At 36.1% G+C, this 14,009-nt stretch overlaps 1 long non-coding RNA gene across 1 annotated transcript; it reads left to right on the top strand.

The window, feature by feature from the left end:
- The first annotated feature begins 756 nt into the window (after positions 1-756).
- On the top strand, positions 757-10,466 carry LOC110838967 (uncharacterized). The gene is made up of 2 exons (XR_002546291.2): positions 757-880; positions 6,218-10,466. It is a non-coding gene; the product is annotated as an uncharacterized LOC110838967 (long non-coding RNA).
- The last annotated feature ends 3,543 nt before the right edge of the window (positions 10,467-14,009 follow it).

Consider the following 14,009-nt stretch of genomic DNA (forward strand, 5'->3'; position numbering starts at 1 on the left):
TTACATGGGAGAATTTCTAGCATTATGAGCAAAAGAGAGGTGCAGTTGTCTTTGTTCCATGGTTATGTATGTAAGAGTGCATGTTTAGATCCAGACATTTTTAAACTTATCCCTGGGAAATGAGCTCATGGTATCCACTTTATAGAAAGTTGTGGGGGCCCCAGAGCAGTTGTGAATGTGATGGTGAAAATAAGAAATTGGGGCCCTTTTGAGAATCGTTGCCCAGTTGTCTGGACTTATAGCCAGTCACTCGACTGACTTTGCTTACCCAGCTTGTGTTGAAAGCAAATGGGTCCTCATATTTGGATTAACCTGTGGACCTATCACAGATATATCAAAGATGTGATGTTTTATGTTGTTTATTTGTAAAGAGACCTGTTCAACATCTGGCTCAAGAAGATCTGAAATATGTTGTCTTAGATGTAAATTTTTTTTTTAAATGTAATTTATTATCATTATATCCCGTACTTTTCACTTAATTAGATTATCTGTATTTCAACATCAGTTATTTTTGTAATTTTTAATAACAAAATTAATCTTTTTGTTTTATAATAAAAATTGCTGGTGTGATACACCATTGCACACCTTCAGAAAAAGAGCCATAATGATGGGTGTGTTGTCTGTTTGTGTGGCGTATTGCACCTGCCAGCATGCAGTGAGGTACAGTAACTGATATCTTGCCTGTTCCGTCCAGCTTTGTTTGTGATGTGGGGCAGAGGAGAGGGGCAGAGGTAACACCTGTGGATACAAGAGGATAGCAAAGGATGGCAGTTAGTGGGTGGGTACAGAGGGGGGAACTGGTATGAAAAAATGCAGGTGTCTTTTCATTCCCTGTCAAATAGGTGGAAGTGTGCCACACTCCAGCTCAGGTCTCCAACAGGTAAGTTTTAATTTTAATTAATTATTTTGTGAAACAATTAGTATCTAATTTTACATATATTTCTGTTTTATAGATATCAGTGCATGTGTTTAGTGTGATGACATCTTAAATAAGAAAAACATTTAAGCATATGAGGATACCAGTCAGTGTACTTACCAACTTCTTAGGGCAGAGTTTTTCTTGATAAGCTGATAGTCACTCAGCTAGTCATTATATCACATGTTTTTGGAACTCAAAAGTTTTATTAAGGTGTTCCTGAGAACCTCTCCTTGTAGTGAATCTGGTCCACAGCATATTTCCTTAAGAGCCAACTTAATAATATCCTGCTGTGTGAACACGTGCTATAAGTGATCTCTTCCTTTCTGGTTCTGTATCTGAATTTTGTATATATTTCTAAGATGATACTGACTTTCTTTCAAATGCCTTCTGTCCTCTGTATTTTATTAAAGAAAACTTAACGGTAGTAAAAGATGTCAATAATTATTTTAAACATCAGTAGCCTAATAATATATATCAGTTCCATCTGTTTTGATATTCAGTACTTTTATATTTCATAAATGGGATTTCTTTATGTATTGATTTTTTTCAAGGAGATGTAGAATGTCTTTGAGATATGAATATAATTTTAATATTCAGATCATGGGTTTTTCAGCCTTTATAATTGGCCAACTTTAAAAAAAGTACACTCATGATAGAAATGTACATGTGTATTTAAACGTAGTTCTTATAAGAACATCAGTTGCTGCTTCATTATCCTACTTCCACTACATTTTAGTCTGAAATGTAGGCTTCGTAACAAGCAAAATCCCAATATAATCCAGTTACAACATATTATTCTATGACAAATTTAATATTCTATCATATATACATTGGTTTCCCAGATTACTTATTTTAATCTTACTTTACACCCAAAATTTTATAACCATTTTGAGATTGTCATGTATTTACATTTTTAAGCATCTAGTGGCTAATGTTATGAAAATATGACACACTAGATATGATGAATACATAACCTATCTTTCCTAAAAGTAATTAGCTTAAGTCATTGGACGTAAAAATCATTTATGCATGGTAATGAGCTTGTTCGTGGTATTTTCTTGAATAAGGAATCCTTTCATCAGACTGGTGGAATCAAAAGATGTGATGGTACAGAATTACTGGAGTTTGATTGACAATGCAAGCAAAAATCCAATATAAAATCTGAAATTTTTGTGATCACTATGTTTTTTCACATGATAAACCACATCTATAAAAATCAAAACCAAAATGTAAGTTTATTTATTTTTTTAATAAGACATCACCTGAGAGACTTCATTCCATAATACAGTATCCTATCAATAATGTAAAGTGTCTCCTATGCTGAAGCACCATGTCATGAAGGCAGCTACAGTATAAAGTTGTAAAACTGTTCTCATATCTCAGGAGATGAATGGCCAATTTTATGCAGTGGCTACTAAACCCTATTGAAAGTGCCCCGGGTACCCATTGAGCAGGAGACTGGGTAGATTCCATAGATGGTTTGGCCACGATAACGAAAAGAAAAATTCCCATCCGTTCAGGAATCGAATCCGAGACGCCTGGCTTTTATTTTTGTTTCGGTTTTTCACCAAGAAAAAATGTCAGGGTCTGCCCTGTGATAATTGTCGAGTCAGTGATGGAAGGGCTTCCCGAGCAAAAATCTGAAACGAGTTCAGTTGTTACGCTGTAGGGGGGGGGGGGGGAGTTAACGTTCTATGCACTTCCATACACTGACGAGTTCCATGTCCACCAATTAGGACTACTTAAAACTCTCCTGTTCACATACTCACTTCTAGCATTGCGTCACTTCCGGTTCAATTCATTCGAAGTATCGTCGCCTACATTCTAGCCCTAGTAAGATAAACTTTGGAACCCAACATTGTCAAGTTCCACACGTGTTGTCTTTTGTTGGGAGTTCTCAATTTTCTACTTCATAACTGTCAGTAATTCCAAGCCCTGGTCGTTCAATTCTTTCCTTCTGTCGCTTTATAGATTCCAGGTGTTCCAAGTGGTGTCCAGTGAATTAGTTGTATTTGGTAACTCTGACCACCCGTTTCGATTCCTTCTTTGCACCAACAGCGTATAATGATCACATAATGGGGAGAAAATGCTTAATCTCTGACATAGATTAACGTAATGTGGGGAAAGTAGGACTACACGGGTAAGAATATGCATTGAGGGTTTTGTATGTAAACATCGTGGCAGTTGGCAATATTGAGACTGATCCGAGTGATAGTTCCTGTAACTCCTAAGTGGAGCATAGTATTTTGAAGTGCATCCTTGAAAGACAGTCTTGATAAATGGGGTAAGATGTAATTTTTAGCATTTTGATGTACTGTTTTGTAAATGTGACATGAAGTTTGTAAACCTATTACAGGATTTAGAAACTGATTTTTAAAAGTGTATTACCCTACCGCAGTCAGTAAGCAAAATTGCTTGTTGTTGACAGCAAATCTTAAAGTACAGTATTGCAGTGCAGGGCAAGAGTTCGTACAACAGAACGGGACGAACGTTCGCGGGCTTTTAACTAATATAGCAGATCAGCTTCAAGCGACAACCCAACCTCCGCCGAAAATGAACCACAGAATTCCCCTTTATTGTCCCATTCCATGAGAGAACGGGAGAATAAAGAAGACTAATGGAAAAATAATTTGAAATCTTAACAAGTTCTCCTTTCAAATACGACCTACATGCAAGTCTAAAATAAAACGGGGAGCAGGAAACTACTGGCGTAACCCGCATTAAAAAATCAACATTAGACAATGTCATCAAAACTATTATTGCAGCAAATATTTTATTCTACTCGAGTACATTTGCCCCATTATGATAGCACCCTTGCCACACATATGGGGTAAAATATCTCATTTGTCACTTCTGAACTGAGTGACATTTTTAGTATTTTTCGATCGAAAATTATTAATATTGGTCCAGTACTTCATCTTCCAAGCCCATATGAACAGTAAATGTGCATTTTTGCCCCACTTTATTATAATGAACGAATTTCGATTAAATTTATTTTGAGGTTAGGAAAGGACTAAACTAAACGTTGTCGAGCGAATGTAAATTCATTCCATATCAGTATAATATAACTTGAAGATCACATCAACATGACTGTGAGAGTAAGAAGCGCTTTCGGCAGAAGGAATTGCCTGTAAATGTAATGACATGAAACTAGTTCACTTTTAGGTTATTCGTGGAACTAAATCTTTCCATAAAACCGAACAACTAACTTATGATTACTATTAAATATTCCATTATAAACTAATAAACATTATTAAATTGACGTATAGATATTCACTGCTAGTCAATACGTATTCAATTTGGTGGGAAGTTAGAACAATGTACTGAATGAATAAGCAGTATATTTTAACACTTCATTGTTCACTATTATTACACACACTAAAATATAATGTACACTCTAGAACGTGAAGATAGCTGTCTTCTGTGTCGGTGAACCGTGTAGTCTGGTATAAGTTTACCGACGTTTCAAAGTTCCTTGCTGCCTCCATCATCAGGGCGATGAGTAATTAATTAATCCACTATCATATAATCAAAAATTGTTTTATCTGTTCTCGGGTCATTTCATGCCTATGGGTACACAGACAAAGCTATTTTAACAGACTATCCGTGGAGTTACGAAAGCCTAAAAATGCTCATCATACAAGAAAATTTGTTCATAACAAAAAGTGACAGTGGAACCAAGGTTCCGGAGAATTTGACGTAAATACGTCTTTACGGAAAGGAAGTTTATATATTGGCTTTATTCTAAATATTTACTTTATACATGCTTTACAATTGAGATAAGTTTGATTAAAACATTGCTTAATCAACTTGAATTAGTTACGCTTGAAATGGGTCTGTGGTAGCTGAATGTAATGTAATGAAATGTTTTATAGGTAACAACAATGCCGAGTAAACAGATGAGGTTTCCTAGGTAACATAACAATGAAGTTACACTTTTTCGTTTCCCTTTTTCGTAACACATTTTTACCGAATGACCCTTCCTTATAGACGTATTTACGTCAAAAACATAGATCTAATCAATATGAACAATCTTTATAAGAAATATGTTTAATATTGTGACACTGGAGAAAATTTCGGTAATTAAATTCATTTTTCTATCCGTAATTAGCTTTTGTTTCTAACGATAGACGTATATGTTACTGCAGGTTATATTAAGACTTCTTAACTTTCATTTATGCATATGGTTTTAGCGTTAAGATACACACGAATAAATAGATTTTTATCAACAGTAGTTAAACATCATGCACATAGGTAAAGAAAGTATTCGGACGTAGCTATCTGTACTCCATATTTCCACTCTTGGGGTCTTTTATTTTCAAAACGTAGTCGCCCTACACTGCCAGTATCCCACAAGAGGTCGTCATACCAAACGAGTCTGAAGCAAGGGTTATGGATGCAAATTGCTTAATTATACATAATAACTGACACGAACGTCCACAGTCTGTCTGCATTCACGATTAGTAACTGCAGAGGTCGTCTGGGACATGTGTCACACGAGGAGAACATAATTGAAAACGAAATCTTTATCGAAAATTGTCAAAGAAAGAGACCTCTTAGAAGATCTAGGTTTAGATGGGAATGTTTAAACCGATCATATATGAACAATGTGTCAAGGAATTTGCTGCATTTAACTGGCTGGGGACGGAATCGAATGGTGAGAAATTGTAAATACGATAATGAGTTTTCAGGCTTCATAAATGCGGGAAAATTCTTGACCAGCTGAGTAATTACAAACTTTACTAGAAAGATCCAGCATCTTGGAGACAGAAGCCAGCTGCACGGTCTCTCGCTTAGACTTAAAGCTGAAGCTACTTTACATCGTAAAGGGCGTATAAATGGAGGAATAAATAACAAAGTGCGATAATATTAATGAAAGGAGCAGGAGATGTTTTTACGTCTTTTCAAGAATAATGTTTTCCTATTTTATTCTTTTTTCCCCTATATTTGTAGTCTGGAGCCGGGGTAGCTGTCAGAAAAGTGACTAGCTACGGACTAGACGACCGGGGTTCGATCCCCAACGTGGGCGGAGGAGTTTTCCTCTAGTCTCTGTGTCCATACAAGCTTTGGGCCCTCCCAGCCTACCATCAGTTGATGGGTAACGGGGTCCTTTCCCGAGGTTGGGAGTAAATGTATAGCTCCACGCATTCTTAACCTCAGCACTAGATTGAGTTGAGTGATATCACTCGGGAGAAGATTCCCCGGTCTCTGGACAGAAAAATCTGTGGTCCTTCTGAGAATTGAACCCTAAACCTCTTGAGTTTTGTAATTTACAGAAAGAATTTTTCTTTTTTTCAGCCAACGAAGAAGATAGCGGGCTGATGATAAACTATGTCATGAAGGGATTTCGGTTTGTGACCGTTCTAATGGGCATCTCATTCAAGATTACAACATAATGCTCGTTATAACGTTCACGGTTCGAACACCTTTGCATATCATCAAACAGCATCCACACAGCAGACACCATATGGAATCCCAATATACATTAATCCTCTGGTTTATTCTACAGTCAGATCTACTTTAAAGGCATTTATGGTTTAATTCTTTGGAATACTAATTCCACATATGCAGGCTATAATATTATACTTAAGCTCATTAATATTGTCAACAAGCTGCCAAGGATTCCGTCCCTTCTTTGAGTAGCTCATCCCACGTTTACTAACCATCTTTTCAATAGTCGACATTTGTTCCTGGTTGCCGTCTGTTTGTGGGATATTTCATTACCCTAGACAATGTCTTTCTGCACTTTGTCAATATGGCAGACTAAATTCTTTTTGCAGTCCAGATATTTTGTTGATGCTGATTTGGTCTTTACTTTAGCCATTTTGAAGTCTTCCCACTTACAGTTAGCACTATTTATTATTATTATTATTATTATTATTATTATTATTACTATCGATCACAGTTTTATCTAGAGGATCTTATATTTTACAACCAAATTACATGATTTATGCACATACAGAAGAATAAACACGTATTACAGGGGATTATTTGTAGTCTTTCTTATATTATGACGTATATTTAAAAATGTATTCTTCTGAAGCTCGCATTTGTTGTGTTATTAGCAACTGTAACAGAGCAATTACGTCAATAGTAGCTCGCTTCTTGAGGGAACGTGTTACAACTTTTGTTCATTCAGTTTCCAGGATACAAACATATTCTTTGTGGAATATAACTAGGTTTCTTAATAATTGAAAATGATTTCACTGATCGCTGTATTTAAGGTAAACGCAGTGGTTCCACCACACCAATCCTGCACAAAATTTGATGTCAACCAACGAACCAATAGTAATACTGCAAAGACGAAAGTATTATTACCGTATACTATTACTTTGTGTTCTTTCAATAACTCGTATTCTTTCCCAAGAAAGATAAAGAACAGGAGAATTAATAAAATTCCATAGTCAGGAGCTTCAAAAGTTTGTCTTCTTCCAGAAAGGTGATAAACTCCAATTGGGACTACGTATAAAGCATTTGTTATTGTCAATCTTAATGCACTAAAATTATTCACCAAATGGAAATGTTAGTACAACTCTCTAACACAAAATTTTATCGAAATCCTTTAATCACGACTTCCTAAGATTAGACATGACCAAGGACATCATTAATTATTACACATTTATTTTATGTTCAAGAGATGCATAAAACGTGTATTTAAATAAACATAGACTTGCTTTTAAGGCTTTACTCTATCCAAATTTGCTCAAAGACGACATCAGGATTAAAATAAATAATCTGAAATTTGGAAGTTGCTGCTTAAATATTCTGAATAATTATTAAACTACGCCGTGGTGGAGATTCTTTCTCAGAAAACTTGTGGTTATATTAATTCTCGTATTTATAAAACACAAAAATTAATTACAGTGTTCACAATAGCTCTGCATGAAATTCCAGAGTCAATTGGTTAGCTCTCCTGCCTCCTGTTCGAGAACTCATTCAAATCTTAACGCGGAGACGGGCTATCCTGGTAGATTTTTCGTGTTTATACTCAGTTTCTTCAGGAAGAAGCGGGATATTGCCATAAATTAGCCACCACTGCTGCCTTGCTAATGCTTTCTAATTATTTCGACGCTTTTTAATCTGAACAATTTAAAGCCTCGATAAATAAATCAAGAAGAAATAAAATAAAAATTTGGCAGCAGAATCTATCCTGATCCAGTTCAGTCCACATCTCCAATCCTTATTTCTCAAATATACGCTTTAGTCAGATCTACGGATTGTCTGTACTTCTCTGTTACTTTCTTGTATTCATTTCTTGTTTCTTCCTTTGTACGGAAACATCTTAGGCTTCATATTAAATATACCTCAGACAGAGGGCAAGGCCCAACATATTTGTCGTGTAATTAGTCGACCACAGTTAGAAACCTTTCGAAACTCATGTAATAATAACATTAACTTCGGACTTAGTTCTATATTCTACAAGAAACTGGAATCTGGACCCGTGTTAAGTCGGACAATTGTATGTAGCAAATGAATCACTGTCTCGGGATTATCTTGTTTGTGAAAGTAAGTAAACTCTCTTCGGAAGCAGGGATGGTTGACGGAGGTTTCAGATACAAGGGACTATTTTCGCTGAACATTTCAGTGCGCCTGTGAACTTCACTTGGATACGTACACTTTGCTGTCTCCGTGTCCTAAGTAGTAGTGCCGTAGTCAAGGTGCTGACTGAAATCTCTGCCTGCGCACGGCTACTTAATACACTGAGACTGAAATATTCTTCAGCAGCGAGCTAGAACAAGGCAAAACTACATTTTTGGTGACACTGAAATTTCCCAGGTGAGACAACTGTTAATGTAGATTGGAAACATCGGGTCAGTAAGTGTGGTTAAATTATGACAAAATCCAACTAAACCAACTATATTAAAAATGTTAACAAACAGAAAACAAAATAAGTAAAGTTATTAATGTCTAATAAAATAATTATCCAAATAACTAAACAGATGGAGAAGAATCCGTCTTGATAACACCATAGTAACTTTTCTGGTTCAGAAAGTTCCCGCTTTTATGAAACTGGAAGATTCATTACCGTGTTCACAAGATCCTGCCATCACACATCTACACCTATTTTCCCCACTGAATCTGCAAAAGTCCAATTTCGTCCCAACCGTTAAGCTGAAGGACCACTTCTTGTTGCCTTATCATCCAATGATTACACAACATTCGCCCAATAATTAAGAAAGGTTCAGTTGATTAACTTTATTGTACAGAGCCTTACTCTATTAAATTATACTAGGAACGATAAATTATTTCTACGCAGGGGTCGGATGGCGTTATTTTGAGTGACCGCGGGCCGGAGAGCTTAAAGATAGAATTTATGTACCTAAAACTTGTTAAATTGTGAATAAAGTTATTAAATTTTAGCTCATACTTCATGTTAGATGTTATTACTACTATCACGTAGTGGTCTTTAGAGCGTCACTTCTGATGCGACAGGATGTGACGTACGAAGATCAGGTTTACTTCAAGCCAGTGCAGACTTAATAACATAAGCCTACCTCTTACATCTCTAGGCCATGAACACATTTACTAGGCCTATTATTATTGTTGTTTTTGTTGCAATTTTTGAAATAAGTGCTAAATGAACAAAACATTTGCACACATTCTATATCGTTTTGTTTTCAGCTGGATATCGTAACATATTTCTTAGGGGCAAATTTCTCAAGTCACTATTTTAAGTTAGCTAAATGAGTTAGGAAAGTTTTTCCTTGTTCCCGCGAGTGTGGAAGGGTGACCGGCTGACGCAACACTGGTAGCCCGCATCGCCACAATTGCATGCCTAACAAAGTAACGGTTGAAGCTTTCCGGGGGCTTATCTTGAAGAATTAGATTGTCATACATCGCTCACTCCAATGTGACTCATGTGGGTCTTTTATTGATGACACAATAGGACGATTTAAAACTAATTTTCTGATCTATAAATGGCACTAAATTATAGCGTCTGGATGTAATGAGTGAAACCATTGCTCTATTTTCAGACGGATCCCGGTCCAAATCTCGGCAGGGCTTCTAGATATACTTATAGTTGTTTTTCATGGTTTTACTAAGGTGCATCAGATAAATACTGGGATAGTATCGTGCGCTTTATAAAAGTTTTATTGGTATTTAACGCCATTTAATCTACATACTTGATAAACAACAATTCTAGTACAAAGAATGTTCTTTACATTCATTGCGTTTGCCTGTAGTGACCAACAACGTGGAAGTCGATTTAGATAAAGACGGCTTAGCAACTTTTAGTTCACATAGTTTCATAAGCAGTCTCAAGTAGTTTTAACGTTTGTTATTTGCAGACAGACGGATAGACAAACTAAGAGTAGCTTTAAAAAACTATCTTTCAAATCCATCTAATAAGGCCAAAACTCACGTTTTATTTGAAACATGTGTTCGATTTTGTTTGTCTGTGCACAGCTTCTCCTTGAAAAGCTGATAGTTGATTAACTAGTCTGGAGAATCGCTGATGTTATTGCGTCATTAGGTTAATCACCGTCAGTACAAAGCCTGTTCTAATCGCCTCAACAAACTCCTTTAAATATAAAACTTCAATATTTGTCTCGAGAGTTGTTTCTTCCCGTGATATCCAGAAGTCCCTAAGAAGGTACACGATGACCTATTTCATGGTCTGAGACGCGAGGGCTCATATTCCCTTTATTTACGAGAGTTCTTTTACGAGAAATTAACTGAGTCGAAAGTCGCGTCATGCACGTTCGGATGTTTCCTAAAAGTCGTCAAAGTAATCGGTACACCTTGATGTGATGGAGTGGATTATCATTATTCCTTTCTTCTCCACTTTTTATGCTAATAACTGAACAAGTACCCTTCACGGAGACTTAGTTCAGACTAAATTAGTCGGCTACCTCCGGCTATACTCGTTTTCCTTCGGACGACTTTGCAATCGTTTCAAAATACCCCCATAAAAAGAATTGAGGAAATAGGAACTTGAAAATGTCCTTCTTCTGGTAGAAATTTACCAACGTTTCTGAGGGTACTTGCTGGTAAACTTTCACCAGGCTACACGGCGTCTCAACCCTGAAGACATCCATCATCATATTCACAAATACTACAAATAGGAATTTGTCTTGTTGGATCTATCGGTTCAAATTCCGTTCAGGGCATTGATATTTGTCTGCTGTTTTCCGTGCTAGCTCATTCTGATTGAATCTTTTTTTTAAAAAAACATCCAAGCTTGTATATATAAGGCATCCAGAAATATTTATAGCAAAGAAAGCCATGACGCAAATATAGCTGTGTCGCCACGAAACATAAGTAGAAGGAGACCGAGTTACCTTGGACTAGCTCGTCTTACATGATTAGTTATTACTATGGTTACTGCAGGTGCGCACTAAAACAAATGTATTTCTAAAGACAGATAAAGGCAGAGACGACAAACCACTGGCTTGTGTACCAGAGGTGACATGTAAACACATTTTGTTGGCACGTATATGAAAGTTAAAACGAAGCTAAGAAATTTCTTCCTATAAAAATGTGATATGTAAACTGTAAAATTTATCATTTAACAATTGTTATTTTTTAATTTCTAATATCAGTTAAATAGATTGATAAATTTATTTGGTACATTCGTTTTACTAAATACTTAAGTTATGTTAAGTTTTATTTAATAAATATGCTTTGTTTTGTTTGTATATAGGAATCATAATTATGGTAACTTAGGTGAATCTTGATAAAATTCCACAAATAATTATAATTAACAAGGGAAAAGATGAAACATTTTTCTGCTAAGATTGTTTAACTTCATTATTTACAGAAGAAGTAGTTATCCCTAGGACGCGAAATCTCGTTCATAACACAGAAAGAGTTAAACTTTTCTTCTCCTTTAGCACTCCGTATGGGAGAGATTTACCTTGGCTGCAGTCAGAATTATGCAGCGATTCGAGACACGTCGCACGAAGACTTCCTCAGCATAAAAAAAAGCTTTACGTATGCAATTTACATAATTTGTCAATATAAATCGGAAGGACCCGGGTTCGATTCTAGACCCGGAGAACGGTTGTTTTGATGTTTTTGTTTGATTTCTCGGTCTTCTCACGCAAATGTTCCTTCTACGCTCTTCAGTTCGAGGAAATTTCCAAACGCAGTTGAGGAAGTATCTTTAAATGGAGAAACGAACACACTAATAACTTATTTACTGACTTACTCGTACTAACCTACTAGCTGAGTAACTGAACGGAAAAAAAAATGAAAAGGGGAAGGTGTAAGAGAGAGACAGACAGAATTACTTGCCGTCGACTCTGTCTAGAATCGATCTGCAGACCCGTAAAACTGTCTTCACAGCGTTTGTTTCTGTGCATTGTATTCGCTCTCATGCATGTCTATTCTCAGCTAAAACTCTCGTCAACAGTTAAGAGAGAAAGAATCAGGCTGATTTTTCTCTCCCCAATTCATTGCCATTCAAAGCCATACCACCTCATGACGTCACAAATTAAAGCCCACAAAGAAAATAAAACAACATAACCACTAATAATTCGACCTTTCAGTGCCCTCCTTCCCCGTCCGCGTCTAATTTAGGTCATCAGATTTGTCACTTCCTGTTTAAGAGCCTCTATCTTGATGGCGGATGACTATCATCTGTTCGATGGTGGGGTTTAACAGAGAGTGGCAGAATTAATACGGTAAGGCATTGGCCTTCCGTGCAGAAGGTCTTGGGTTCAAGACCGAACGGATCTAATACAGATTTTTCAGCATATTATCCTTTACCTCACTCCTGACAGTCCAAACGTTGTGAATATAGGAAGCATCATGCCCCATCCTAATTATAATTCCACTCTAAGCTTCGTACAATAGTTGTATAATCTTCATATTATTAGATACAAAAAATATAAATCCAGCCCTGCGTCTGGTAAGTCACGAACATTGATATTTTCTGTTTTTGGAGTGTAATGTATTACTTTACATCAATGTTATTTTTATATCAATAAAATTAAGTTATCAATCAAAATTCTTCTTAAAACATTTTTGTTCCTGTTTACCTTTCGTGTTACTTTCATACAACTTAATTAATCAAACTTGTGCTTCAATGTTATAGGTTTAATGGTTTACATTTGTTGACCTCCGATTTACGTTTCACAAAGATTGATAAAACGTTATATAGCAGGTTAAATTGTAATGGTTACAGAATCCGATCAAAATAATAATAAGATAATCTGAACAGTACAAACCAGCAACATTTCTAGAAACTAGAAATAGAATATCTGGTCTGCAAGAATCAATGAACACATAGTAAGTAACAATAACAAAACAAGTTAGGAAATGCGTACGTAGCGTAACGATACTGGTGCATTAGCCAGAATTTGAACTTTTGACATTAGTAAATAATCGGTATATTTCCCGGCTGGTGATCTGCCACGCGAGGATTCGCCTGTTCTGTGAACCAAAACAAATCAGGTCTTTATGTAAAGTGTCCGCCATTTTCGTCCGATTTTAACAAAAATTTAAAAATATATCGACAAATATCAGCAAAACTCCCTGATTTCAAATTTAATTACAATTCATTTAGCTCTTCTTAAGTTGTTACGTACAGAAAGGTCGAAGTTTAGTTGCTAATGCTCGTGAAAAGACTTGAGATTGTATACAGATATACAATAATTTAATAAGAAGTAGAAACCGTATGATAATTTGATCCCTTGTCAACATGGCGTAATGCGTCCTCGTACTGTAAATGGAGAAAGCCTTCAGATATGGGGGATAACTGCAAATATATTGAATAAGCAATCGGGGATAACCGACAAAGGGTGGTACAGTACATTCGAGGGTGGGCAGGAGTTAACAACAACTCAGTGGGCATATGGGCCAGATTAGACAAGGGTTGAACTGAACCAGCAGACGATTGTACATTTTATCTACTGAAATGGAAATTATAATTATCACATAAGGAAATATGCCAGTGATTATGAGGGTAGATTTTGTAGTGGTAGGGTATAATATACAATACTAAGATGGCGTTGATGTGTATTCTGCATATGAATGTCAAACAGAGGATAACGGTGATCATTTATGAGTACCGCATGCAAATTCTGTTACATTTCAACACGAAGTAGGTAAACTGTAATAGTAAACGAGACTTTGCATACAACTA

The sequence above is a fragment of the Zootermopsis nevadensis genome, unplaced genomic scaffold, assembly GCF_977971745.1.
Source record: "Zootermopsis nevadensis isolate Lab colony 2312 unplaced genomic scaffold, Znev_1.0 Znev_ptg000017l, whole genome shotgun sequence".
In the NCBI taxonomy this organism is placed as follows: domain Eukaryota; kingdom Metazoa; phylum Arthropoda; class Insecta; order Blattodea; family Termopsidae; genus Zootermopsis; species Zootermopsis nevadensis.